Genomic DNA, 11,687 nt, shown 5'->3' on the forward strand with positions numbered 1-11,687 from the left:
ACAAAGCTGAGAGCAGAAATCAATGAAGTGGGAACCCAAAAAACAATCCGAAAGATCAACGGAAGCAGAAGTTGGTTCTTTGAAAAAATAAACAAGATTGATAGACCACTGGCAATACTAACAAAAAAAGAGAGAGAGAGAAACTTGATAACTTATATTAGGAATGAAAAAGGGGAGATCACTACTGATATGGCAGAGATTCAAAGGGTAATCAGAAACTACTTTGAGAAACTCTATGCCACTAACAATGAGAACCTGGAAGAAATGGATAAATTCTTGGACTCTTATAATCTTCCATGGTTGAAAGAAGAGGATATAGCATATCTAAACAACCCCATGACTATTGAGGAAATTAAAATGGTAATCAAAAGTCTGCCCAAAAACAAAGGCCCAGGCCCAGATGGATTCACTAATGAATTCTTTCAAACCTTTCAAGAGGAACTTCTACCAATCCTGGCAAGACTCTTATGAAATTGAAAGACCGAAACACTTCCAAATAGCTTTTATGAAGCTACCATCACCTTGATACCTAAACCAGACAGAGATGCTATGAAAAAAGAAAATTACAGACCAATATCTCTGATGAATGCAGATGCAAAGATCCTCAACAAATCCTTGCAAATAGGATTCAATGCCTCATTAAGAAGATCATCCAATACGATCAAGTAGGTTTCATTGCAGGAATGCAAGAATGGTTTAACATCTGTAAATCTATCAACATAATACACAACATCAACAATAAGAAAAATAAAAATCACATGATCATATCAATAGATGCAGAGAAAGCATTTGATAAGGTCCAACACCCATTCTTGATCAAAACTCTCAGCAAGATGGGAATGGAAGGAGCCTTTCTCAATATAGTTAAGGCCATCTACCACAAGCCAGAGGCAAATATTGTCCTCAATGGAGAAAAACTGAAAGCCTTTCCTCTAAATTCTGGCACAAGACAAGGCTGTCCTCTCTCACCACTCTTATTCAACATAGCACTGGAAGTACTCACTATAGTGATTAGGCAAAAAAAAAAAAAAAAAAAAAAAGATATCAAGGGAATCCAGATAGGAAAGGAAGAAGTCAAGCTCTCGCTGTTTGCAGATGACATGACACTTTACTTAGAAAACCCTAAAGACTACCAAAAAGCGTCTAGAAATAATAGACTCATATAGCAAGGTGGCAGGCTACAAAATTATCACACAAAAATCAATGGCCTTTCTATACACCAATAGTACTATGGAAGAAATGGACATTAAGAAAATAACCCCATTCACAATAGTGCCACACAAACTCAAATATCTTGGAATCAACTTGACTAAAAATGTAAAGGACCTATACAAAGAAAACTATAAAACTCTGCCCCAAGAAATAAGAGAGGACACACAGAAATGGAAGCACATACCCTGCTCATGGATTGGCAGGATTAACATCATCAAAATGGCAATACTCCCCAAGGCATTGTACAGATTTCATGCGATCCCTCTTAAGATACCCATGACATTCTTCAAAGAAGTGGATCAGGCACTTTTGAAATTCATTTGGAACAATAAACACCCTAGAATAGCTAAAACAATTATTGTGAAAAAGAATATGGGAGGAATTACTTTCCCCAACTTTAAACTTTACTACAAAGCAATAGTTATCAAAACAGCATGGTATTGGAATAAAGACACGCCCTCATATCAGTAGAATAGGCTTGAATACTCAGAAAATGTTCCTCAGACATACAATCACCTAATTTTTATAAAGGAGCAAGAAATTCTAAATGGAGCAAAGAAAGCCTCTTCAACAAGTGGTGTTGGCACTACTGGCTAGCCACTTGGATAATATTGAACTTAGACCCCCAGCTAAAATCATGTATGAAGGTAAAATCCAAATGGATTAAAGTCCTCGATATCAGACCCCAAACCATAAGATATATAGAACAACATGTAGGCAAAACACTCCAAGACATTGAGACTAAAGGCATGTTCAAGGAGGAAACTGCACTCTCCAAGCAAGTGAAAGCAGAGATTAACATATGGGAATATATTAAACTGAGAAGCTTCTGCACCTCAAAGGAAATAGCACCCAGGATACAGAGCCACCCACTGAGTGGGAGAAACTATTCACCCAATACCCATCAGATAAGGGGCTAATTTCCAAAATATACAAGGCACTGATAGAACTTTACAAGAAACAAACATCTAATCCCATCAAAAAATGGGGAGAAGAAATGGACAGACACTTTGACAAAGAAGAAATACAAATGGCCAAAAGACACATGAAAAAATGCTCCATATCACTAATCATCAGGGAGATGCAAATTAAAACAACGATAAGGTACCACCTCACACCACAGAGATTGGCACACATCACAAAGAATGAGAATAAACAGTGTTGGCGGGGGTGTGGAGAGAAAGGAACTCTTATCCACTGCTGGTGGGAATGCCGCCTAGTTCAACCTTTATGGAAAGCAATATGGAGATTCCTCCAAAAACTGGAAATCAAGCTTTCATACGATCCAGCTATACCACTCCTAGGAATATACCCTAGGAACACGAAAATACAATACAAAATTCTCTTACTTACACATATATTCATCGCAGCACTATTTACCATAGCAAGACTCTGGAAACAACCAAAATGCCTTTCAACAGACGAATGGCTAAAGAAACTGTGGTGGTACATATACAAATGGAATATTATGCATCTGTCAGGAGAGATGAAGTTATGAAATTTTCCATTTCCATGTACATGGAATCTATTATGCTGAGTGAAATAAGTCAGAGAGAGGAAGAGAAAAACGCAGAATGGTCTCACTCATCTATGGGTTTTAAGACAAATGAAAGACATTCTTGCAAGAATAATTTTCAGACACAAAAGAATGGCTGGAAGTTACAGCTCACCTCATGAAGCTCACCACAAAGAGAGATGAGTTTAGTTAGAGAAATAACTACATTCTGAACTGTCCTAATAATGAGAATGTGTGAGGGAAATGGAAAACCTGTCTAGTGTGCAGGCGGGGTTTGGGTGGGGAGGAGGGATAATTGGGACATTGGTTATGGGAATATTGCACTGGTGATGGGTTGTGTTCTTTACATGACTGAAACCCAAACACAATCATGTATGTAATCAAGGTGTTTAAATAAAATAAAATATATTAAAATATCTTAATACTCAATTAAAATATATTGTTTTTAAAATAAAATAATGTACTTAATACAAAATAAATAAATGTTAAATTTTATAAATAAATAAATCCTTAAACAATGCCTTGTAGTTTACTCAGACATTTAAATTAATAACTTCAATTCTGTATTTATTAATATATTGATTTATTAGTTGACTTTTTCTTTTGCATACTGTCACATTGCTATTTAGCATGATTTTATTTCAAATTAAAAACTCAAACATTTCTGGGACAGAGCAATCACACAGTGGTAGGGCCTTTGCTTTTCTCAAGGCCAACTCGGGATAGGCTTGGTTCCAGCATCTCATATGGTCCCTCAGTCTGCCAGAAGAAATTTCTGAGCACAGAGCCAGGAGTAACTCCTAAGTGCTGCCAGGTGTGTCCCAAATAACCAACTCTACCCCCCACCAAAGCTCAAACATTTGAAAATAAATTTTAACAATTATACATACTTTTAGTCTTTCTAAGATGAAAAACTTCTTTAAAATTGTATTAGATTTTTTTGTACATAAAATATAGTTTCACATTTATTTTCTTCAGATATTTGAGTATATTTTCTCATGCTCATTTGACCCACAAGTATTTTACCAAAATATGATAGAGTTTATGAGCACAGGATCCTTTATATGATGAGTTGTTTTGCTCTTCTTTAAAAATTATATGGTCACTCTTGATAAGGTGACTATATATTGTCTAAGTATAAAGCTCATTGCATTTAATGTATTTGGGAAATTTGGATTTTATGAATCTCTCCTACATATTTTTTCTCAAATTGAGATTTTTTTTATCATTATCTTTGTGTTTTCTACCACATTCCCATTATTCTTCTTTAAGAACTCCCAATGTTTTAAAGTTAATTTATTTAATGATATCATATAAAATCAATAGATTTTCTTTATTATGATTCATTTTAAATATTTATTGATATATTTTTGTCAATTTTGTTAAGAAACTAACTTTTATCTATAACCTTATATTTAAGATGTGTATGAGTTAAAATCAATATATGTATGTATTCCATTGATATCTCCTGTTCAATCCTGCATATGAAATTGATCAATTTCTCCTAATTTAGTCAATGTGTTCCCCATTTCCTTTCTGGTATATAATAAATGATCTTAGATTTTAACATTTAATATCTTTTAATATTATTAGTCTTTTTATTCCCTTTTGTTTCCTCTCACTTAATATTTTCAAATGTTGCATCTTTAAATGTCCTGATAAGTTGTATGCTACTCTGTCTGCTCATTCAGTTTATTATTTATGTAAGGTATTATAAATAGCAGAATTTTTTAGTAATAAAGCAGATGAGTGGGTCCAAGCAAATACTTTCTGTAAGAGTTCCTGTGACATCACAATAAAACTGGTTTATCATATTTGTTCCTATTTATTTGTATTTTTTAAAAATGGTCAAATTCATTAATATGTTCTTAATTTGTATGTATTCTCATAAATTAATGATAAGTTAAAATTATTATTTTTTAGATGACTGATCCAGTGTTTATTCTTGGTTCTGTTTGCAAGGGTGTCTCCTAGTGATACTTCGGGGTACATATACAATGCCAGATGATTCAAGTGTGATGAAGTACATAAAAAATCATTATGTTAAATAATGTCTCGGGAAATTTTGACCCACCATTTTTTTTTGGCTAAACTGTAAATAAGTGTTGTGCTCCTTTGTTCTTTTGGTAATGCCATGTTTCCTTGTTTTGTTGGTTTAGTAGCCATGTATTGATATACATGCATTCCCTAGAATAGTGATCGATCTCTTCCAGATTATGGAACTGCATACAGGCATTATCTGTGAGAGTTTGTGGTAGTATTATGTCAAGGATGCATAATTATATGCACTTAGAGAGTATGCATGTGTGGTGTATCAAGGGAGATATAATGAATTTGTGGTTTTGTATTGGTGTACTGGTGCATTAATTGTGCCAGAACCAGGTGGGGAAAAGAGGCTAATGCCCATTGTAGAAAAAAAGGCATAGATCCAAAGAAGCTCTAACAATTGTCATCTGCCTTTGCCAAGTTGTAGGTGTTCTTAGTTTTTAATGGCTAGGTGATGAAAAGCAGAAGTTAAGATCTGAATTGTTAAGGTCTTCCTATTTATATTTTTCTGTATTCACAGTACAGAAATTTCTTTTGTGCTAGTCTTGGGAATAAGGTGGTACAGTTAAAATGCCTTGTATTTTCTTTATTGCCATCCTCATTCCTTGTATTTGACTGTTATTGAAGCTTGTCTGCTATATTTTAGAGCTTTCTCAGAGACTCCTTTAAAGTATGTATATATATTTGTTAAAGTATTAATTTTTGGAGATAAGAGCAAGATTACGACTTTTTTTGTGTAGTGTTTTGCTGATGTTACCTTACTTTTGACACAATGCCAGGCTCTTTCCAGAATTGACCAGTTATGCTTGAACGCATGATTAAGTTTATACTATAAATATGTCCCTTAATTACTTATCTTGTGGACTTCTGACACTCTGGTTTAGTGTGCACCTTTCCTAAACACCATGTTGTCTGCTAAGGCATGTAAGGAAACCAGGTTGCACCTGAACCCAAATATATTTTTAATTAGCCTAGTCACAGGAAATCTTTGAAATCTAGAAAAACATTTTTTGTTTGTTTATTTGGTTTTGGTTTTTGGGCCCACCTGTCGACTTGGCTCAGAAGTTACTCCTGGTTATGCACTCAGAAATCGTTCCCTGTTTGGGGGACCATATGGGAAAACGGGGAATGGAACCACGGTCCATTCTAGGTCAAACATGTGCAAAGCTAAAGCCCTTCTGCTGTGCCACCGCTTTGGTCCCATAGAAAAACATTTTTTTTATACACAATACACCACTGTTTGCCAAGAAGGAATTATATATGTGACTTTAGCAGGTAGCCTTTTCTTATCTTACATTTTTATTATATTATTTGCTTTATTATAAATTTATTATGAATAAACTATAAATTATAAATATGTTATTTGTTGTAATATATTATTTGCTCATTTATTTACTTTTGCTTTTTGTAGCATCACAAAAAGTAAATGTCAGGCGTTACTTCCAGTGACTATTTGTGTGATCACCTGGTGTCTGAGTAAGTGACTAAATATGCTATAATTAAACCTATGTCTTTCTTATGGAAGTAATACACTCAACAATTTGAATTGTCTCCTGGCAGGCCTTCTTCTCTTATTGAAACCTGTAGGTAGTAATAGAATCTCCCTTTAAATCATCTATGTTGGCATTTTATTCTATGACCAAAATAATGCTTCACTGTCATACAAATATCCTAAATTATAATCCATCTGATAACTGAATAGAAAAATGTAATAAAATATTTACTATAATAGAGAATTTAAACACCCAAAGGTGAAATAAAGTTAAGGAATACAGAGATACAAGGTGACAAATTTGAGAAGTGTCTAACTTACAAGAGTATAGAAAATCAACTGAAGAGAAAAATACCAAAGAAAAGTGAACTAAGTGTTTTATCATGCAGAAAATATGGACAAGTGAAGGTTCTAAATCTAGGATTATTATGGAATTTCTATAGAGATTTTTAAGAAACAGTGGGGTTTTATTAATCAGGGATATAGTAGGTTCCCCATTTGGGGAGAGATTCCAATTTTCTTGCAATTAAAAAGATCATTACTTTTTCTTTTTGTTTTTTGTTTTTTTTTTTTTTGCAGGGGGTAACACACTTGATGGCTCTCAGAGTTCTGTGTGTAGGTGTAAAGCAGATCTCATGTAATCATATGAGGTGCCATGGAAGCAACCATATTAGCTACCTGGAAAGCAAATGCCCTACCCACTGTACTTTATCTCAAGCCATGCCTACTTTTAATACATACTTTTTAACTATATATATATATATATACATTTTTGATTCTACTTTAAAAACAAATTTGTTTCAAATATGACTGATTTTGTTTCACATTTGCTTTAGAGACCCTGACTGGGGGTCCTCCCAACCTGCAAATTAATTGTTGCATACAACTCAATCTACAATTACTTTTCTCTAGGTTGTGCATTACTTAATTTTTATTCTTAATGTTTCCTTAAATAAAGTAATTGAACCAACAAATAAAATCCAGAACAAAGTTCATTTAGTTTTCACAAAACAAAACATCCATAAAATTAAAAATATATATTGACAATAGCAGCAATTTTTTGTCACTTTAATTTGACTTTGAACGTGTTGACTCTATAAGCTGAAATAAATATTTATAAATTTACCAAACTGATAAAATAATTTTGATGATCACTTTTTTTAAGTATTTGTATGAAACATTTTCACTGGTAAGTGGTTTATCTAATAAAACCTAAAATAAAATTGTCTTTTAATCATTCTAATTTTATGTTGTCATGTTTTTTTTTCAATTATTAAATTAGTTCATCCTCCTTGATTTGAGATACGAAGGGGAAAAAAGGTAAAATACCACAACAGTTCACAAAGAAGTATCAAATAAGATATCCAGTGAGCACTGCAGCAAAAAAAGATATGCACTACATAATTGTCATGGTCATGAGATAGAAAAAATGACAGAGCGCAAAAAGGAAGAAGAGAAAAGAAGAAAGAAAAAGTAAACAGGGGCCCGGAGAGATAGCACAGCGGCGTTTGCTTTGCAAGCAGCCGATCCAGGACCAAAGGTGGTTGGTTCGAATCCCGGTGTCCCATATGGTCCCCCGTCCCTGCCAGGAGCTATTTCTGAGCAGACAGCCAGGAGTAACCCCTGAGCACCACCGGGTGTGGCCCAAAAACAAACAAACAAACAAAAAAAAAACATAAAAAAAAGAAAAAAGAAAAAGAAAAGTAAATAGTTGGCGTAGTTGATTGTTACACTATTTTATTACTTTTCTCTTCCTCAAACAAAACCATATAACTTGAACTATCTAGTCCCGCCTCCCAATTAGAGGGGGCAGTAATGGAGGCACCAAGACCAAACAGTTATAAGACCACTAAGTTAAATAAACTAGACACAGAAGGGACCACGCATTCTAGCACCCCCTGGGGGGGGGGGAGAGTGGAGGATATGGGAGGAAGGATGGGAGCGGAGGTGGAGGGAGGACAATTCGGTGGTGGGAATTCCCCTGATTCAATGTTAATATGTACCTGGAATATTACTGTGAACGATATGTAAGGCACTATGATTAAAATAAAAAATATATTAAAAAATTAGTTCATCCTTCAGTTATTTCTTGTAATTACAAATCTTTGACTTTATATAGCATATTTTATTATTTTATTGAGAACTATTATTCAGTACTTTGCCTAAAGGTTAAGTGTTTTAAGACTAAGCAGTCTCTAAGTTATTATACAAATGCAAATATTTTGATCATTTTTTAACTTTTATCATCTATAGTATTATGTCTCTTCAACATATTTTCAAAATGAGGTTAATGATGTTTAAAATGAAGAATTAATTATTATTTTCAGAGCTGGATGAGTGTTTATTCTTTTATTAATACTGTCTATAAAATAGAACAAAATGTTACTAACTAATTTATTTTCATGCCAAACAATTTAAACCCTCCAGAGAAGCCTCTGTGTAAATAAGGAATGCTTGACCAAGAAAGGTTGTCATGTATTAACTTCCTCTGTGGGGAGTTGATGTTCAAAATGTAATTGGTTCAGTGGAGGAAACAGAAAATAAGTTTTTCTTTTCATAGAAAAGTAACTCTCAGTCATCCCTGCTTGTTACATCATATTACTTCTACTAAGAAAATGCCCCAGTAATAATTAGCACGAGTAAAAATTCAATTTTTCATAACTGGAGTATGAGAATACAAATTCTCCTAATATGAATTCTGTGATTGTTATATGTGTTAGAATTAGATCATGAAAACTCAAAACCTTTTTATATTGTTTTATGACAGTAAAATCAGAGTTCATCTTGTTTCTTTCTTATTTCTCTTCTCAATTTTTCATATTGTATGTTCTTGACATTTCAAGTTTTCTTCTAATACAGACAGCAATTTATGTCATGGGATTTCAAGGTTACTACTATGCTACCAAAGCTATCTATGTATTCTCTAATACTTCAAAAAAGTATTTTCATTTTTTACTTTTATATAAAATATTTAAGCACCATGATTATAAGCATGATTATTGTTGGGTTTCAGTCATAAAAAGAACACCCCCTTCACCAGTGCAACATTCCCACCACCAGTGCCCTCCCACCCCCCTCCTCCACCCCTGCCTCTATTCGAGACAGGTATTTTACTTCTCTCAGTCATTAACATAAAGTATTTTTAAAGGAGGTATAGAAGATAAAAGAACATCAACTTCAGGGAGAATAGACATCCTCCTAAGATTTTGAATCCACATTAAACAAAATTCAGTTTTTTTTTTTTACTATAAAGATTCTAATGTACCAATAGTGAAAGTTATTTTTCCCTTCCCCTCTAAATATCTTTACTCAGCAGTAGTTTCCATACTTCACTGTGATTGCAGAATGTGTGTATTGAAAACCACTAAGTCATAATTGTTTCTATTGCATTTAAAGCTGAATTAGGTAAAATTAACTTAATCTTTCAGAAATAAAGAATTAAAACCACTTATATTTTTCTCATAACAAATTTAATTGACTGATTTTACTTTCTTTTTTATTTTCATATCATGAAATGGTTTTGAAATGTGTTGAAATTTATTTATGAATGATACAGTATTTATTAAATTCTCAATAGATAATAAATTACTTGTGTATGATAAATATATAGAATGCAGCAATATTATTACTTTTGTATTTTTATACATTCTTTTTTTTTTTTTTTTTTGTGGTTTTTGGGTCACACCCGGCAGTGCTCAGGGGTTATTCCTGGCTCCGTGCTCAGAAATTGCTCCTGGCAGGCACGGGGGACCATATGGGACGCCGGGATTCGAACCGATGACCTTCTGCATGAAAGGCAAACGCCTTACCTCCATGCTATCTCTCCGGCCCCTTTTATACATTCTTTAACCTACTAACATTTTTGATCCACTTAATTAGTTTTCTGGACTTCCAGACTACTGTAAAGATTTCCAATTATTATTCATGGTTTTGACAATTTCTCAGATAAGCCTTACAGGTTTTGCTCTTTTTATTTCTTGAGAATATTATAAGTTAAATATATCAATATTTATTTTATTAAATAATACTAATAATCATATGTTACTACCTTCTGCATAAATTGTATTTTATTTGATGTTTATAATAATAAAGTTGCTCCTTTAGTATATAGATATTATATGGAATATACAAATGTATATTATATCATTATATATTGTCATATACAATATACAATATATAAGCCATATGTTATATATTTATGGAGGGCACTTTTCATTAACAATCAATTAATTTGTTAGACAAATTCTTAAAAAGCTTTACTGCAACACTGGTAATATATATTTTATGTTATTATTATTTATTGTATTTTTTGATGATTTTAAATAATCCTATTTTCTCTGTTCTATTCAAAAATACATCTTCTCACTTTTATATTTCTCTACTTGATCTATGTTGTTAATTACCATCCATGTTTATTCATTAATTTTATAAGTACACCATAGTTTTTATTTTAGTTGTTATACATCCAGTTTATTTTATATATAAATACAATTATCTAACAGCATAATGAAATATTGCTCCAATAATAATTTACTTTTAGTCTCAAGATATTTAAAATAAAACTATTTCTGTATTTGGAAATATTTATAAGTATTCTATTAAATAAACTGTTTATTTCTCAATCCTTATGAAAACAATCATGTAAATGAATTAAAAAATTTACATTCTGGAGCCTGAGCAGTGGCACAAGCAGGAGGGCATCTGCCTTGCATGCGCTAACCTAGGACAACCATGGTTTGACACCCTCTCCCCCAAGTCCCATATGGTCCCCCAAGCCAGGAGATATTTCTGAGCTCATATCCAGGAGTAGCCCCTGAGTGTCACCAGTTGTGGCCCAAAAGCCAAAAGAAACAAACAAAATAAAAAATCTGACATTCTGTGACTTTTAGTGTTTAAAAGCATGGATTCCCTGACCAATGTAAGATGTAGATCCAATTTACAAAGTAGCAAAACAAAGCCTATTGACATTTAATGCATTCACAGCTTTACCTATGTAATGTGGGCCATGGAAAGGCCTGAATGCTTTAATATACAATAAAGCAAAATTTCATTCACCAATAACTTCATAATTAATACCATAGGCTTATTTTATAATTTGCAGTTGAAGGCATGCAATTAACATTTGTATACTCTCAATCCTACATTCTTAAAACAATTGAACCAAATGGGAAGGCAAATAAGAATAGCTTAAGATATTCATATATTTTCTTGGTTTTAAAGGGCTAATGTCTTAATATTCACAGAAAGAAATCATCTTTTTTATGCTCCATCTCTTTCCCATATTTTGGACAAGAGAGAACATTTTTTTTTTCTTTTTTGGCTTTTAGACCACATCCTGTGATGCTCAGGGGTTACTCCTGGCTATGCGTTCAGAAATTGATCCTGGCTTGGGGGAACCACATGGGACGCTGGGTATGTAAC

This window comes from Suncus etruscus, chromosome 11, assembly GCF_024139225.1.
Source record: "Suncus etruscus isolate mSunEtr1 chromosome 11, mSunEtr1.pri.cur, whole genome shotgun sequence".
Classification (NCBI taxonomy): Eukaryota; Metazoa; Chordata; class Mammalia; order Eulipotyphla; family Soricidae; genus Suncus; species Suncus etruscus.